General features: G+C 44.3%; 2 non-coding genes across 2 annotated transcripts; one reads left to right on the top strand and one right to left on the bottom strand.

Annotated features, from left to right (window-relative positions):
• Positions 1 to 10,395: 10,395 nt before the first annotated feature.
• TRNAL-UAG (transfer RNA leucine (anticodon UAG)) lies at positions 10,396 to 10,477 on the top strand. The gene has a single exon. It is a non-coding gene; the product is annotated as a tRNA-Leu (tRNA).
• A 6,023-nt stretch (positions 10,478 to 16,500) lies between these two features.
• Positions 16,501 to 16,573, bottom strand: TRNAT-UGU (transfer RNA threonine (anticodon UGU)). The gene has a single exon. It is a non-coding gene; the product is annotated as a tRNA-Thr (tRNA).
• Positions 16,574 to 17,330: the final 757 nt, after the last annotated feature.

Raw genomic sequence — 17,330 nt, 5'->3', positions numbered from 1 at the left:
CCCTGTTTTGGAAATAGGTGTTTATTATTATCATCATTGTTAGTATTATCTTCATCATTATTATCTTCATCATTATTATTTTCAGAGAGACTGGCCTGGCCATAGGCAAAATTACTAAGCAGTGCAAACTGTCTCTCAAACGGCCTTCTTCCTCTTTGCTGTTTCTCCTCCTCTCTTTGCTTATCTTTCTCCGATGGTATTCATGGCTCCTCACCTTCTCTTAGAATCTGTCCCCTCATTCTCACCCTGTCACAATTTGGCAAGCTCTCTTCTATTCCCTACATGAATTGATCTCTTCTCTTCTAACCATAGACTGTTATACATTTAAGAATAACTTAAATTTGGGAGGCTGAGACGGGCGGATCACGAGGTCAGGAGATTGAGACTATCCTGACTAACACGGTGAAAACCCATCTGTACTAAAAATACAAAAAATTAGCGCATGGTGGCACGCGCCTGTAGTCCCAGCTACTGGGGAGGTTGAGGAGGGAGAATTGCTTGAACCCTGGAGGCGGAGGTTGCAGTGAGCCAAGATCGCGCCACTGCACTCCAGCCTGGGCGACAGAGCCAGACTCAGTCAAATAATAATAATAATAATAATAATAATAATAATAATTTAAAATATTCAAAGAAGTATTCCAAGGAGAGAAGCCAGGGCAACAACCATGGATCTGATGTTTCTGGTTTCTCCTAGACAGAGCCTGGCTTTGCGGAGAGAGTTCTCACTCCTCTATCAGTGCAAATAAACCTTTGACCAATTGACCCTATCCACATTCAGCCTACCTCCTACCATCAAAGGTTGTCCCAGGACCTTATGTTATATTCTCATTCTTCCAGCCCCTTACTCCACGATTCACTCGAGTTGGCCAGTCTGACTCTAGGAAACTCCAAGACCCCCTTCTACTAGTTTATTAGACTTAGCATCCGCAAACCTGGTTGTGCTCCAGTGTGTTCTGGCCCATCCTGAGCACTTCCTCTGCTGAGCAACTTGACCCCTAGTTGTAATCTTGGCAATATTTTTAATTGCTTTTTTTGTTGTTTGTCTGTATTTTTTCCATTTCCCCTCAACTTTTCATTCGGAAAAACTTTAATCCTAATGTGGAAATAAATGAACACCAGTTAATGAGAACAAGCAAAGGCTATTCAGAGCTTTCTATAGCAAAGGAGTTAGCAGCCTTTACTTGTGATTTTTAAAAAATATAATTCTCATATTATTTTTCTCTAGAGAGAGTTTTTCTTTAGTCCTTAAGGACTCACCTTCTTATATGGGCTTTGGTAGGGGTCATGTGGCAGCACCCATAGGTCAGGGTGAGGGTATTCGGTCCTTGCAAGCTTCACAAGATTAATTCCTGTCTACCTTGCTGTGAATGACACAACTCCCACAGTAACAGAATTTCACGAGCAACTTGGGAAGCCCACAGGCCTCAAAGATCCTAGCTTCAGAAATGTCCTGACAGGTGCAGTGTCTACTACGTTTTGAATGATGAACTTCTTAACAGTCTTGGCTTTGGGTGGCATAGGGCATAGTCCATGTAGCAAATAGGCTGCACGTGGCTGTGGCCCTTTTTGGCATGACCATTGTTATTTCTTTTCTTTGCCATCTTGGAAGTGGGGACCCAAAAGAGCGTCACTTGTGATTTGGCAGAGGCTCAAAGGCAAGCAGAGGAGTGGGAAAACTTCATAGTGGACAAAGGGAAGCCTTCAAGTGTGCCCTGACTGGAGACTGTGGCATGGGGACGCAGTGGGCAGGCTAACTAGAAGCGGGGCATCCTATGTTAGGGATACGTATTTGGCTTTCTCTGGTTGATGCTAACTTGGAAACAGAAACAAATAATAGGAAAGGTGTTAACTATTCATAAATTCCTAGCCATTGGGTCTGGTTTTTACAGAGGTTATTGTCTGGCTTCCTGGGCTCGTTGCTTAGAGTAGAGATAGTGGTCTGACTTCCTAAAAGTCCGGCTTAAAGACAATGGACTGGCCGGGCGCTGTGGTTCACACCTGTAATCCCAGCACTCTGGGAGGCCGAGGCAGGTGGATCACCTGAGGGTCGGGAGTTCGAGACCAGCGTGACCAAAATGGAGAAACCCCGTCTCTACTAAAAATACAAAATTGGCTCGGCGTGGTGGTGCATGCCTGGAATCCCAGCTACTCGGGAGGCTGAGGCAAGAGAATCGCTTCAACCCGGGAGGCAGAGATAGCCAGTGATAGGCGGTGAGCCAAGATAGCGCCATTGCACTCCAGCCTGGGCAACAAGAGTGAAAATCTGTCTCAAAAAAAAAGAGAGATAATGGGCTGGCTTCCTGTGCTGGTCACTGTGGGTTGACTTCCTGCACTGGCTGTTGTAGGTTACTACTGGTCAGAGGTCTATTTTTATATATGTTCTGGCCACTGTCTGTTTGTATAGTAATACCCTAGGGAAAAGTTAAAAAAAAGGTACCATAAAAACTGTATACGCTGGCCGGGCGCGGTGGCTCACGCCTGTAATCCCAGCACTTTGGGAGGCCAAGGCGGGCGGATCACGAGGTCAGGAGATCGAGACCATCCTGGCTAACACGGTGAAACCCCGTCTCTACTAAAAATACAAAAAATCAGCCGGGCGAGGTGGCAGGCGCCTGTAGTCCCAGCTACGCGGGAGGCTGAGGCAGGAGAATGGCGGAACCCCGGGCGGCGGAGCCTGCAGTGAGCTGAGATCGCGCCACTGCACTCCAGCCTGGGTGAAAGAGAGAGACTCCGTCTCAAAAAAAAAAAACAAAAACAAAAACAAAAAAACTGTATACGCTTTAACTAGAACACCCATTATTAGGAACATTTGCATCCTTCTTACCTCCGCATCCCCCTGTTTACATATACTATCCAAGAGCAGAATATTAGCACCATATCACACCCAAGAAAATTTATAATTCCTTATATGCTAATAGATATACAGTCCATATTCAGATTTCCCCACTTACCCACTCCCTATTAAAATAATGTAAATTCTAACAATATTTCTCACTGCATTTAGTTGTAACATCTCTTTGGTCTCCTTTAATCTAGAAAATTCCTCTCCTCTTAGACTTTCTTTTCTCATGGCAGTTGTCTTATAGGAAGTCTCATGTTCTGAATGTGATTATTTCCTCAGATAAGATGCAGTTCAATATTTACTTATTTCCTCATGATTAGATTCAGCTTAAATATTTTTGTCAAGAACCCTACTACTAACCCTACTACTAATTTTCCAGGATAGATTGTCTAGGGTCTAGGTAGGACTGAATTTCTAGTAAACCAAGCAGGAAGAATGAAGTCTAATGAGTGATACTTATTTACATGACAGTGCACTATTTCAAGGAGCTTCTGTGCAGAAAAGGAAACTATTATGTCATCCTTTGGGGAAGACTTTGTAATTTTCAGCTTCATTGGCTATAGAATATTTTTAAAGGTCAGGAACAATTACCAGGACTCAACCAGTTATTCACTGTAACAACATCCACGAACACCTATGGACAGGCATACTGGTTTCCAAGATACATAGATTGTTTATCTCAGACATCAAGGAACGTGACTTTGCAAAGCTTTAGCCACACACACACACACACACACACGCACACATACACACATGTACTTGCCTCGATTTGTACTTTCTCAAAGTTTTCTTCAGATTTCCAAAGACATCTTACCTTCTGGAAACTGAGGCTACACTCACTCTGGTGATTATCAGTTACCACTTGTATTGCCATCTAACTGTAGTGTGTATGTCTCTGTGTGTTTGTTCATTCTTCTAGGTTTGTATTGTATATATTGTAAAAGGTGGAGAAGATATTTTCTTTTATTCAAATTCAAGTTCCCAATGAGCAAGGATAATAATCTTGTTTGTCTTCTGCTCCTCCCCAAACCTGATCAAATGATGAGCACAGATTTATTTGGTGGATGTGAAGTGGGCAAGATTCTATTTCCAAGTCCCAAAGGCTTCCTGGCAGATGCACCCCACCAGCTTGCCTCAAATGTTTAAACCCATTATAAACACTCCTGTGTGTTCACCGACAAGCTGATCGTGTTTTGAGCACTCGGTACACTATGGAATTAAAGACAGGGACTAGGCAAAGCAGTAGAGGGAAATCAAAGAAGAAATTAAATTGTACATCAGACGTGATCTTTTTAAACCCAAAGCACCAAGACTATTACAATATTTGTGGGGACTGAGCAGGTGAAGGAGGACAATGATACCAGAAGGATGAACACAAGCAAAGAATAAAAAATGCCTCATATCCTTCCCCTTTCCATTCCTGTTGATCATACCATAGTTCAAAGATTGCATTTCTTTTCACCTGAAGCTTGCAGAGGTGATTGAGTTCACTGGATTACTCCATGAAATCCTTTTTGTCCCATCTCTCCAATGAAGTTCAGTGAAAAGTGTAAAGACAAATACAAACTAGAAATAAGGGGCTTAAATCTCCCTGCTGAATACAAGGAAATTTCCCTTCCCTCTTTTTACTTTGAGCATTTACTTTAGAAAACTTTTTTTTTTTTTTTTGAGACAGTCTTGCTCTGTTGCCCAGGCTGAAGTGCAGTGGCATGATCTCAGCTCACTGCAAGCTCCACCTCCCGGGTTCAAGCTATTCTCCTGCCTCAGCCTCCTGAGTAGCTGGGATTACAGGTGTGTGCCACCACACCTGGCTAATTTTTTTTGTTTTTTTAATAGAGATGGGTTTCACCATGTTGGTCAGGCTGGTCTCGAACTCCTGACCTCATGATTCACCCTCCTCAGCCTCCCAAAGCGCTGGGATTACAGGCATGAGCCACTGCACCCGGCCTAGAAAACTAAGTACATCACAGTACTTTGCTTTACTGTGATGGTCAATGTGATAACCATATGAAACCACATCAGAGTAAGTGGCGCTCAATAAATGCTGAAAGCATTGACTATCTGATGCAGTCATCAAAAATATTATTTAATTTAAATATAGCATTTAATTTTGAGCAAGATTTTTTAGCACATAGAGGGGTCCTCAGGCCGATAGGGGGATGGCTTTTTTTTTTTTTTTTTTTTTTTTTTGCGACATAGTTTCGTTTTTACTGCCCAGGCTGGAGTGCAATGGCACGATCTCAGTTTTTTTTTTTTTTTTTTTTTTTTGCGACATAGTTTCGCTCTTATTGCCCAGGCTGGAGTGCAATGGCACGATCTCAGCTCACCACAACCTCCGCCTCCCGAGTTCAAGCAATGCTCCCGCCTCAGCCTCCCAAGTAGCTGAGATTACAGGTGCACACCACCACACCCGGCTAATTTTTGTATTTTTAGTACAGACGGGGTTTCACCACTTTGGTTAGGCTGATCTCGAACTCCTGACCTCGTGATCTGCCCGCCTCGGCCTCCCAAAGTGCTGGGATTACGGCATGAGCCACCGCCCCCAGCCAGGGGCATGGCTCTCTATTGGAGCTAGGAACAGAGCTTTACACTGCAATGTAGTGCATGTCTTCTGCTGCAGACTGATCCAGAAAGATTCTAGTGGGAACTTTCAGATACTCTAAATGAGCATAGAACATTTGATACAGAAGTTGGTACATAGAGTATTTCTCAAAATTTAATGCATACTCTAACTTTTGGGGAGTTTGTTAAGATTCTGATTCAGTAGGCCTGAGATTCTGCATTTCTAATCTGCTACCAGAAGATGCTGATGCTGCTGGCCCCCAATCACACTTTGCATATTAAGGCCTTAAAGTAAATCTCTTGCTCATCTATAAATTTTCATCATCTGGACGATTAACAAGGTATGGATAGCAAGAAATTCAAGGTTAAACTCTCCGACAATATTACAGAATGCCAGAGCCTAGAATATCAGCATTCTGTGCTGAAGACTGAAGGAATAGACATGTGCCAGCCAGACGAACACATTGCATGTATTTGTATCAGGCATCTTTCCAAAAGGGTGGTTATCCATTTGCTTTAGATACTGGGCAATCAAGTATGCAGCAAATTTGGCATTCTACTAGGAAAGCCAAGACACCTGGCTTATGGGTCTCAGGGCACTTACTGTTTGAGCTGTGCAATCCAACATGTGATCCACTCCTTGAAAGGAACAGGCCAAGTTTCCTCCCTCCCTACTGAAGGATCCTGTGAGCACAAGGCAGGAAATAGGTACTCCAGCAACACTGAATAGGAAATTGAATAGGAGAAGCCATGCCCACTTGTTAGCAAAGGAACTTCAGCCAGGAACAGGAGAGTGTGGTACTTTCTTAATAAGAAAGTGCTCTGACGCCTGTCAGTTTGAGGAATTTGAACCTGCAGCGTTCCAGGATCAAAGAGGGCTCTGCTGTGATGACTAGGTTCTTTCCTGTTGACTGCTTCCTTTTATTGCCTGATCTGGCACTAAAACAGATCAAAATGGGCTCAGGTCACTTCCATCATATGAGAATCTTCATATTTAAAAAAAAAAAAGTCAACACGTAGAGAAACTATGGGTTATTTAAATGAGTATTATGCGGTTTTTTTTGTTTGTTTGTTTGTTTGTTTTTGTTTTTTTTTTTGAGACGGAATCTCTGTTGCCCAGGCTGGAGTGCAGTGGTGTGATCTCGGCTCACTGCAACCTCTGACTCCTGGGTTCAAGAGATTCTCCTGCCTCAGCCTCCTGAGTAGCTGGGATTACAGGCACGTGCCACCATGCCCGGCTAATTTTTGTATTTTTAGTAGAGACAGGGTTTCGCCATGTTGTCCAGGCTGGTCTCGAACTCCTGACCTCAAGTAATCTGCCTGCCTCAGTCTCCCAAAACGCTGGGATTACAGGTGTGAGCCACCACACCTGGCCAAATGAGTATTGTCTTTGTTTGTTCTGTGTTGCTATAATAGAACACCTGAGGCTGAGTAATTTAGAAAGAAAAAGGTTTATTTAGCTCACAGTTCTGCAGCCTGGGAAGTAGGAGAAGCATGTTACCAGCATCAGCCAGGCTTCTGGTGAGGGCCACTATACTAGGTCAAAACAAGGCAGAGAAGGTCAAAGGGGAAGCAGACACATACAAAGAGAGAAAAAAAAGAAGGGGCATCTTGGCTGTGTAACAACCCACTCTCCCAGGGAACTAATCCATTCCCAAATGAAGTAATCCAATCTCACCAGAGCCAGAACTCACACACTACAGAGAGAAGGGCACCAAGACATTCATAACGAATTTACTGCTGTGATCCAAACACCTCCCACTAGGGCCCATCTCCCAACACTGACACATTGGAAATCAAATTTCGACATGAGTTCTAGTGGGGACAAATTAACCATATTCAAACTGTAACAGGTATGTTTATCAGGCTAGCACTGAAACACGAAGAGACATAAATGTGACTGTAAAATCTCATCTGGAGATCTCATCAAAAGTTTCAATATGAGACCCATTCCTGGGCCCTAAGTCTCTTGTTGGCTCAACACTAGGCATAATAGTTCAACAGATATTTTAAATATTTGTTCTCTCCCCTCCCATTCACCCTGCACAGCTCTTTCAAGTCGTAAAGAGCCCCAGGATCTTTTTTTTTTTTCTTTCAAGCTGATGCTTCCCCAGCCTGCACACTGAGATGGTGGCACAGGATTCCTAGGATTCTCTCTAGCTTAAAAAAACATTAGTCTTTCCACTTCTGACCCTGGCAAAGACTTGCGTGTACTGATGGAGGCAGTAAGCTCGCACTCCTTTTTTTCCTAAGGCTTCCTCCAAAGCTTGAAAACACAATGTGAAATTTCTTAGTAGTCATACATTCAGCCAAAGGGGCTGGCGAGGGGTATTTTAATCTCTCCGTCTTAAGTGATGCGTAGGAGGCCATATCTTTGACCATCCTGCTGGATTCAAAACCTACGAGATGCTGCCTGCTGGCCTTGGGTGCTGACCTCCTCCTTCTAGGAAGAAAGAGACCTGGTCAGGGCGAACAGTGGGTACCCAGTGAGCTTAGATTGCCCGTGAGCTGGAGGTTGCGGAGGAGGGTGCTGGCGCCAGAGGGCGACGAGGCGTGAAGAGGGGGATGTAACACGGGGTGAGTTTGGGAGGCACTGCGGGGAGCCCGGACTAGAGTGGGTGGGGGCGCGGGAGGAGAGCCTGCCTCCGACCTCCGAACGTCCCTGCCCTTTCCTATGCCGCCCCCGCTTCCCTGCCTGGGTTCTATGTTTATCCGGTGCTCCCTGAGCCCTATTTTAAAGCTGCTTTTTAAGAACTTGCTTTCTGCTCGCCTCCCCCAACTCCTGGCAGCGGTGACCGTGAACTCGAAGGACCTTTGCCTCCGCGAAGGCCCAGGGAAGAACGCTTTTTTCCTCTCTATTCGCCCTCAACCTGACCCGTTGGGCCACCAGGGCTTGGGGAGAGACCTCAGAGGCCTAGGGCCAGGAGAGGCGAGAAAGGGTTGTGGTTTTTTGAGTGATTGAGGTGGAGGACAGAGGGAGCACTTAAAATTAGGCAACTTTAATTAGACTCCCAGGAGAATTTCTGGATCCACACACCAAGAAAACAGCCAAATGGGAACAGCAACAAAGAATATAAATAATACATAATCTAGGGCTTTGCGTCGAGTGGGGTTGTTCGCAGGTCAGTGGTTCCCGCTTTGGGTGCGGGAGACCCCAAGTATCACCTCTGAAACTGTTTTCTAGCTTTCCCTCTGCTCCGTTAGAAAGAAATGGTACAACACATGACTGTCTCAATAGATGCAGAAAAGGCTTTCTGTAAAATTCAACATCCCTTCATGTTAAAAACCCTCAATAATCTAAGTTTTAAAGGAACATACCTCAAAATAATAAAAGCCATGTGTGACAAACCCACAACCAAAATCATACTGAATGGGCAAAAGCTGGAAGCATTCCCCTTGAAAACCGGCACGAAACACGGATGCCCTCTCTCACCACACCTATTAACATAGTATTGGAAATTCTGGCCAGGGCAATAAAGCAAGAGAAAGAAATACAGGGCATTCAAATAGGAAGAGAGGAAGTCAAACTCTTCCTGTTTGTAGATGACATGATCCTGTATCTAGAAAACCGCCTCATCTCAGCTCAAAAGCTTAAGAAAGCTGACAAGCTGCCGGGTGGGGCGGCTCACGCCTGTAATCCCAGCACTTTGTGGGGCTGAGCCGGGTGGATCACCTGAGGTCAGCAGTTCGAGACCAGCCTGGCCAATATGGTGAAAACCCATATCTACTAAAAATACAAAAAAATTAGCCGGGCGGGCGTGGTGGCGGACGCCTGTATTCCCAGCTATTCAGGAGGCTGAGGCAGGAGAATCGCTTGAACCCTGGAGGTGGAGGTTGCAGTGAGTCGAGATGGTACCACTGCCACGGGTGTCGCCTATCCAGCCTGGGCGACAGAGACACCGTCAAAAAAACAAAACAAAACAAAACAAAAAAACAGCAGGCAAGTAGAGAGCCAAATTAGGAATGAACTCCCATTCACAATTGCTTCAAAGGGAATAAAATACCTAGCAATATAACTAACAAGGGAAGTGAAGGACCTCTTCAAAGAGAACTACAAACCACTGTTCAAGGAAATCAGAAAGGACACAAACAAACGAGAAAACAGTCCATGTTCATGGATAGGAAGAATCAATATCATGAAAATAGCCATACTGCCGAAAGGGAGGGAGAGAGAGACAGACAGAGAGAGAGAGAGAGAGAAAGGAAAGAGGGAAGGAAGGAAGGAGAGAAAGAAAGAAAAAGAAAGAAAGAAAGACAGAAAGAAAGAAAGAAAGAAAGAAAGAAGAGAAAGAAAGAAAGAAAAGGAAAGGAAAAAAAAAAGAATGAGCAGCACCAGTGCTCCAGGGAACCACGCTTTCTGCGCTGGGGATGCCCTTGGAATGTGACCTCCCTCTGGGGAGCCGTGCTACCACCGTGGGCGTGGGCGTCGGTCTACCCGAGCGTGCAGAGCGGCCTTTTTCCTCAACAAGAAACCCGGCAATTACACCCAACCTCGCCATGCTCAAACTGCAGGAGGGAGCGACCATCGAGTTTCCTTTGAACGTGGTGACAGGCTTACAGGTCTGTAAACGAAAGGGCGCCTAATAAGTGACCTGAACTTCGACCCCATGGCACTCTAAGCAATATTTGTACCCACAGAACCACGATCCAACAGCAAGGAGTTCTTATTCTTTAGTCTTCTCAAATAACTTGCAAATCAGCAGTAGGATTTTTTAAATTTCCGTGTTTTATTGCCTAGGTTAAAGAAAAGATAAAGGTCTTCCAAAGACATTGACGCTAATAATCTTCGATTACCTGCTAGCCCACTTCCCAGGGCGAGTGAGAATTCAGTAATTCCTCCTCTCCTTGGGTTTGCTTAGATCCCTAAGGATGAATGAAAATGCTAGCCGGAGCCCTGCTTCCTCGAAGAAAATTCAGAATTTTGCGCTTGTACGCTGGGGCAAAATGCTGAGAGAATGAAGAAAGTAATTACAAAGCCTTAAGGCGTGTGTGGTAGTGTGGCCGAGCGGTCTAAGGCGCTGGATTTAGGCTCCAGTCTCTTCGGGGACGTGGGTTCGAATCCCACCACTGCCAGTGGTACGTTTTAGTACAGGAAGGATTCTGAAGTACTAACACATTCTAACTAGTAAGATAATTAAATCTTCCTTCCCCGGGACTCTCCCGGATTACACAGCATCAGTTCTTCTGAATCCTGCGTTCTTAATTAAAAGCCTAATTTCCAATGAGGGAATCTTTCAGTTAGGCAGGGAGGCCTCCTCGCCCGCGGTTTCCTACCTTACTTGTACTGACTCTCTGGATCCCAGTTTTTGCGCTGCACCATTTGGGTTCCCGCAATCAGGAAAGCTCAGTTCTCTTCTGAAATACACGCTCACATTGAATCATTGTCATTACCTAGTTTAAGCATAAGGTGGTCAGGAAGTTTTTGCAGAAACTTTCCCATTGGTCCCATCAGCCCGTGGCCGGCACTGCTTTAGGAGTTGCAGCTCTGTGCTCGCGAAATATCCTGCCCAGACCCTGTTTTGGTTCTAATCACGTTACTTTTGTAATTGAACATGATGGATGGATGGATGGACGGATGGACGGACGGACGGACGGACGGACGGATGGATGCAGAAAGCAAAAACTCAGCGGCCGGGAGCAGTGGCTCACGCCTGTAATCCCAGCACTTTGGGAGACCCATGCGGGTGGATCAAGAGGTCATGAGATCGAGACCATCCTGACCAAAATGGTGAAACCCCGTTCCCTAGTAAAAAAAAAAAAAAAAAATACCAAAGCCGGGCGTGGTGGTGCGGACGGACCTGTAGTCCCAGCTACTCGGAAGGCTGAGGCAGGGGAATCGCTTGAACCCGGCAGGCGGAGGTTGCAGTGAACCCAGATCGCGCCACTGCACCCTAGCCCTGGCGACACAGTAAGACTCCGTCTAAAAAATAAACTCAGCGAGGTTCATGCTCTCATTCAGGCATCGTTACCTCATGGGGAATGGGGAGAAGACAAGTAAACAGTTATTTTGAGTTTGTGATTCAAAAACAGTTCTAAGCCGATTCTTGACTAACTCCATTCATTGGGCCCAGGGGGCGTCTGTAAATGTTGTGGATTTAGTCACCCTCCTGCCCCTTCCCAGTGAATCAGGTTACGGTGGTGGCGACTGTTCAGGTTTCTGAACTACCCAGCTACAATACTCGCGTAGAAACTGACCCACTGTGGAAAATTAGAGGGGATACACTCAGGGCCTCTTTAGTGGTATCTTCTCAGAATGGTTGTCTTACTGCGTTTTTCAGCCACTACAGCCCGTCACCTACAGAAGTGCTCATGGATTTGGCCGGACAGCTTCCTCGGGGAGAGATTTCACTGCCATGACATGAGGAATGAATGAAAGAAACTGAGCAGAGAACTGCTTCTCTGTGCAAGAACCAAGTGTCATGCCACCCAGGCTGGAGTGCAGTGGTGCGATCACTACTCATTGCAGCCTCCATCTCCCGGGCTCAAGCAATCCTCCCGCCTGTCTCCCAAGGAGCTAGGATCACACTTCTGCACTATCACGCCCACGCCCGGCTCTTTGTTTGCTTGTTTGTTTGTTTTGGTAGAGCCGAGGGGCTGGGCGGGAGTGGGGAGGGTCGGGGGAGCTGATAATGGTCTCTCTATGTTGCCCAGGCTGATCTCGAACTCCTGGGCGCCCAGCCTCATGCCACCTTTTGACTCTGCCCTCCTTTTCATATCTTCCTCCCTCCTCATTCAAAATCCTCTTTCGGGCACTCCCATAACATCCATTTCACTTTGATGACTCCTCCAGACCAGTTCCCTTCCTTTTCACCCACCTATCACCAAGAAATATCTTGGGCCCCCAAGATCTTCACAAAAGAAGCCTTTTGTTGTTTCTCTCAGAAATCGAGAGAGACGGCATGTTTTACTCCCCGTGCCTAGTGGGGGGAAAATATCTCCATATCTGTGGATAAATTGGACCTTCCTGGCACTTTTATAAAATTCCCTGTTTGCATAATTTCCATATCATTGTTCTTCCTTTTTCCACAAGGCAATTGTTCTGTCTTCCAATTCTGTTTTATTAAAATAAATCAAATTTAAAAGTTGTTGGAACTCCCCCACCCACCGCCACAATGCTCTAAGCCTTCAGAGAGATGTGACTGCGATCTGAGTGAGTCACATGTGGTTACAACTTCTGTTCTCAGATTATAGATTAACTCACTTTCTTATTTTTCTTGTTCTGTGTGTACCAGAGAGAATTAAACGACATCAAGAACAAAAACCTACAGTCTTCTTAATTAATGACCCTCGTTATAGATGAATTTCCCTTGTCCTGCTTTGTTTGCTTAGACCAGATAACAGAAAACCCATGATTATTACGCCCCCTGCAAAAAATGTTAAATGCGCCCTTGCCAAAAAGAAACACTGCCTATAACCAATCAAATGGCTGTAACTATGTGCCAACCTTGTATGAATAGTGTATGAATAATGAATGATGTTGTAATCCTGCTAAAAACTCCTCCGTCTCTGCCTATACAAATGAAACCTCAACTTTCCTACTTCGGAATGCTGACCCTATTCCTTTAGAGTTGGTTTTTCCAGGTGGCCCATCCTCACAGTTTTGGCTTGAGTAAACTCTCTTTAAATTAGAGTCTTACCCTTTTGATTATTTCAGGCTGACGGTTTGTTTTCCCTTCTTCCTGAAATGTAATTCTGTGCATTATCTTGAGACTGGGTTAATTTTTGTTTTTCTGTTCATCTCCCTCTAGTGACTCCCAGAAACCTGATCAACCTAGCTCGGTGTTTTCAGCTGCATACAGGCCATCATTTCCATTGAAACAAAGTGAACTGAAACTTCCTCCATTTCTTCTCCCACTCCTCCTGCCCAGTCAGGCCAGCATTTTCCACATTCCAGCATTCTCTACACCCACCAAGGACACTAGCATTCCCCAGACTCTCAAGAGCACCACCTCGGAACGTTTTTGTTTATATTGTTTTACTCTTTTTCACTGTCCCTTAGTTTCAGTTAATTCCCTCTCCTGTTGATGGAAGGATGCCGACTTGTTTCTATCTCCCCTCACTCATGCCACTCACTATCCCTGCCTTTTTTCTGCCTGCATCACCTCTGCACCACCAAAATGATCCTGAACCCCTATCCTTCCTTCTGTCCCCTCCTCTTGTTCCTCAGTACCAACCGCTCCTCCAGCTCTACTCTACCACCCCTGCCACATCGCCTACCCCTACTCCTCTCCAGCACCCTGACTGGCATTTCCCCCAACACTTCTGTCTCCACACACGTATTGGAAAGCTCCCTTAACTCACTTAAGCATGCGTCAATATTTCTGTCAAATTCTAGCTCAAAATTCAACTTCAGGAAGCTCTCTTCAGTTAGTTTCTCCTCACCATTCTGATCACTCCTTTTCATTGTCTTAAATGTGGTCCTATATCGTTTTGTAAACGTTTATGGCAGTATCAATATATCAACACAGCATTATCTATTCTGTTACTTCAACTAAACTGTGAATTACTTAAGCTACCAAGTTTTTAAAAAGTTAATAGATGTTACATCCAAGAGCAGTTTTAAGTTTACAGCAAAATTGGGTGGAAAGTACTGAGAGTTCTAACTTTCTGCTCTCTGTCCCCACAGCCTCCCTCATCAAGGACATCCTGCACCAGTATGGTACATTTGTTACAACTAACATTAATACACCATTATTAAACAAAGTCTGTAGTTTAAATCCAGATTCACTCTTGGTGCTGTACGTTCTATGAGTTTGAACAAATGCATCATAATCATGACATATATACACTATTGTAACACCACACAAAGTAGTTCCACTGCCCTAAAAGTCTTCTGTGGTCCACATGTTCATCCCTCTCACCTAACTCCTGGAAACCACTGATGCTTTTACTGTCTACATTGTTTTGCCTTTTCCAGAATGTCATATAGTTGAAATCATACAGTATATGGGCATTTCAGATTGGCTTCTTTTACTTAGTAATATGCCTTTAAATTTACTTCCATGTCTTTTTATGTCTTGATGATGTATCTTCTAAGGGCTGATTAATATTCTCCATTGTCTGGATATAGCAGAGTTTCTCTATTCCCCTGTTAAAGAATATCTTTGTTGCTTCCAAGTTTTGGCAATTATACATAAATCTGCCGGGCGCGGTGGCTCACGCTTGTAATCCCAGCACTTTGGGAGGCCGAGGCTGGCGGATCACGAGGTCAGGAGATCGAGACCACGGTGAAACCCCGTCTCTACTAAAAATACAAAAAATTAGCCGGGCGTGGTGGTGGGCGCCTGTAGTCCCAGCTACTCGGAGAGGCTGAGGCAGGAGAATGGCGTGAACCCTGGAGGCGGAGCTTGCAGTGAGCCGAGATTGCGCCACTGCACTCCAGCCAGGGCGACAGAGCGAGACTCCGTCTCAAAAAAAAAAAAAAAAAAAAAAAATTATACATAAATCTGCTATAAACATTAATGTGAAGGGTACTGTGTGGACATATGTTCAACTCATTTGGGTAAGTACCTAAGAGTGTGATTGCTTATTGTATGAGAAACATGTATTCGGTTTTGTAAGAAACTGCAAAAATTGTCTACCGTAATGACACTGGGTATTTTTAAACTTTATTTTATAAAGTAAAAAACTGTTTTTTTATGTAATGTATACAAGTGGCACATTTTGAAAAATACATAAAAGTATAAAGAATATCAGTCACCCACAGATAAACAGGTTTTGGCATATATCATTTTTCATTTTTGAATAATAAATTTCTAAAAGTAGAAATAGAATGCTTGATAAAATACAACGTCTTTTTAGAGTTCTTGATTTATAATGCCCAACTGTCCTCCAGAAAGCCATGACATTCTACAAGAATGTTCTTATCAGTATTACATATTAATAAATAGTTTCCAGTTTGATTTCTTATTAAGGAAGGAACATTTTCCATATGCATACTTGACATTTTGCTTATTCTCAGTATCGTTTGTTTAGATCCTTTGGAGGGGCAGGCCTTTCTAAAGTATTTCTCCTTAAACCCTGAATTGTCTAGTATGAATTATTCACGGAAATGAAAACGTGTAGGGTTTGGGGGTGAGGTTGAGGGATGTTACCCATTATCCACTCAATGTTAACTAGTCTTACAGATTAGGAAATGGATTCAAATCTAAAAAGAACGTCATTAATTCACACCTTGTGAGTAAACAGAATCACATCTACTGCAGAATCACAGAGGACGCATAAAATTAAGGTTCATGGTCAGCAAAATGTTCTTTTGTTGCCTGAAAATAGAATTCAAATTAGTGCTTCACAGTCTTTGGGTTAGGAGGATACATTAATAAAACCTTCTGTTGGCTGAGTAGACTGAAGCATGAAAACACAGGCAGAATCGAACCGGCGACCTTAAGGAGGGCCATAGTTGCAAATTCTTGCAGCCTTCCGCTTTACCAGGTGAGCTATCGGAAACTGTCGATGACGGCTGTTAGTGTAGATTTTTGTGCATTGAGTAGCGGCTGGTGAGACTCCTGATTTCTTTGTATTTGGGCTCAGATTACTGTTCAAGAAGTTTCCAGAGAGCCAGGTCTATAGTTAACTGAGTCCCGGGAGCAGCCTTGAGGCAGTAAGAAGTGAGATCTGAGTCGCAGGTAGTGAGAATGGAAACAGCAGAAGCCACTGGCTTGGGGTGAATCTGCATAGCTTCTGAACTAGGCTGCCCTCAGAGTAATCTGCGAGCCAGTTTTCGCCCCAGGAGCTCAGGAAGGGACCACCAAGCAGGCTACAAGTGGAGAAGTGCGCAGGACTCCGGGGGTCATGGCTATCAGCAGATTAGATTAGATCTCTTCCCCACAAACACAGAGGTATGGACCAAGTCCAGCATTTTTCTCCCAGAGACGTGAACAGTCTAGTTTCTTCCTCGCTTACTACAGCGTACCAACACCTATTTTCCCAGTATCGTTCATAGGATCCCGACGCTGTACTTTTTCGTCTCAAATCCAGGATCTGGCTTTCACGGAAAGATCATAAAATGCTTCCTTCTTCACTAGTTTGTTTCAGCATTGAAAAATGCTAAAAAGCTCCTCCTCTTTTGCTTGGGGAAAAACGCATTTTTCCTGCCAAGGCCCCAGCGAGATTTGAACTCGCGACCCCTGGTTTACAAGACCAGTGCTCTAACCCCTGAGCTATGGAGCCTCCGCGAAAGGCTCATGTTTAACAATCAATCTATTATGCAGCTAAAATCCTAGGTAAATAGTATTTAAGTCTAAATAAAGTTTAAGAAATAAATTAAAAGGAATTTTTGAAGGACGTGCCTCTTACGTATAAGAAATAAACATTTTCTTGACCAGGCCCGGACTGCAATTCAAGTCACTGTAAGGGTAAAATGGGGAATAACAAAATTATTTAATAAAAAGTAGTGATTATTTATTCCAACTTTTAAATTCTGGATTATTTGCTTCTTTGGAGATAGTTGAATTATTATCGTTTGAAAGTGGCTCTGTTTTTATTACAAAAATTAAAAGTATGTGTTTCGATAGACAATTGACTGACGTTCTTTAAAAGAGATGAGTTTTCAGCTTGCTCGCTCATCAAAAACGAACAAACAAACCATAAAAGACATTTAATATATATTGTTATCTTAACAACGCATGCTCCACGGTACGTGCTCCCAGCTTCAGGCTTGACGAGTCCCAAGTGTCGAGCAACATCAGGGTCAGGGTGCGTTTCATTACAGAAGAGAATGCAATAGTGATCAGAGACATTCTCCCCAACCCGCTTGGATCCTTAGTCCAACTCTCTTAGTCTGAGATTGGGTTGTTTTTAAAAGGGAGGAGGCTGTCTTCAAGCACAGGACGTACCCCTCGGGCCTTCAGAGTTTGGGGGTGGACACAGTGAGGGCGCGAAGGCTTCCAGATCTCCCGCAGCCTTTCAGCGGAGTCAGGCTCGGTCA

Source organism: Hylobates moloch, unplaced genomic scaffold, assembly GCF_009828535.3.
Source record: "Hylobates moloch isolate HMO894 unplaced genomic scaffold, HMol_V3 SCAFFOLD_16, whole genome shotgun sequence".
NCBI lineage: Eukaryota > Metazoa > Chordata > Mammalia > Primates > Hylobatidae > Hylobates > Hylobates moloch.
Note: the sequence above shows the minus strand (reverse complement) of the source record. Positions and strands in the feature narration are given on the sequence as shown.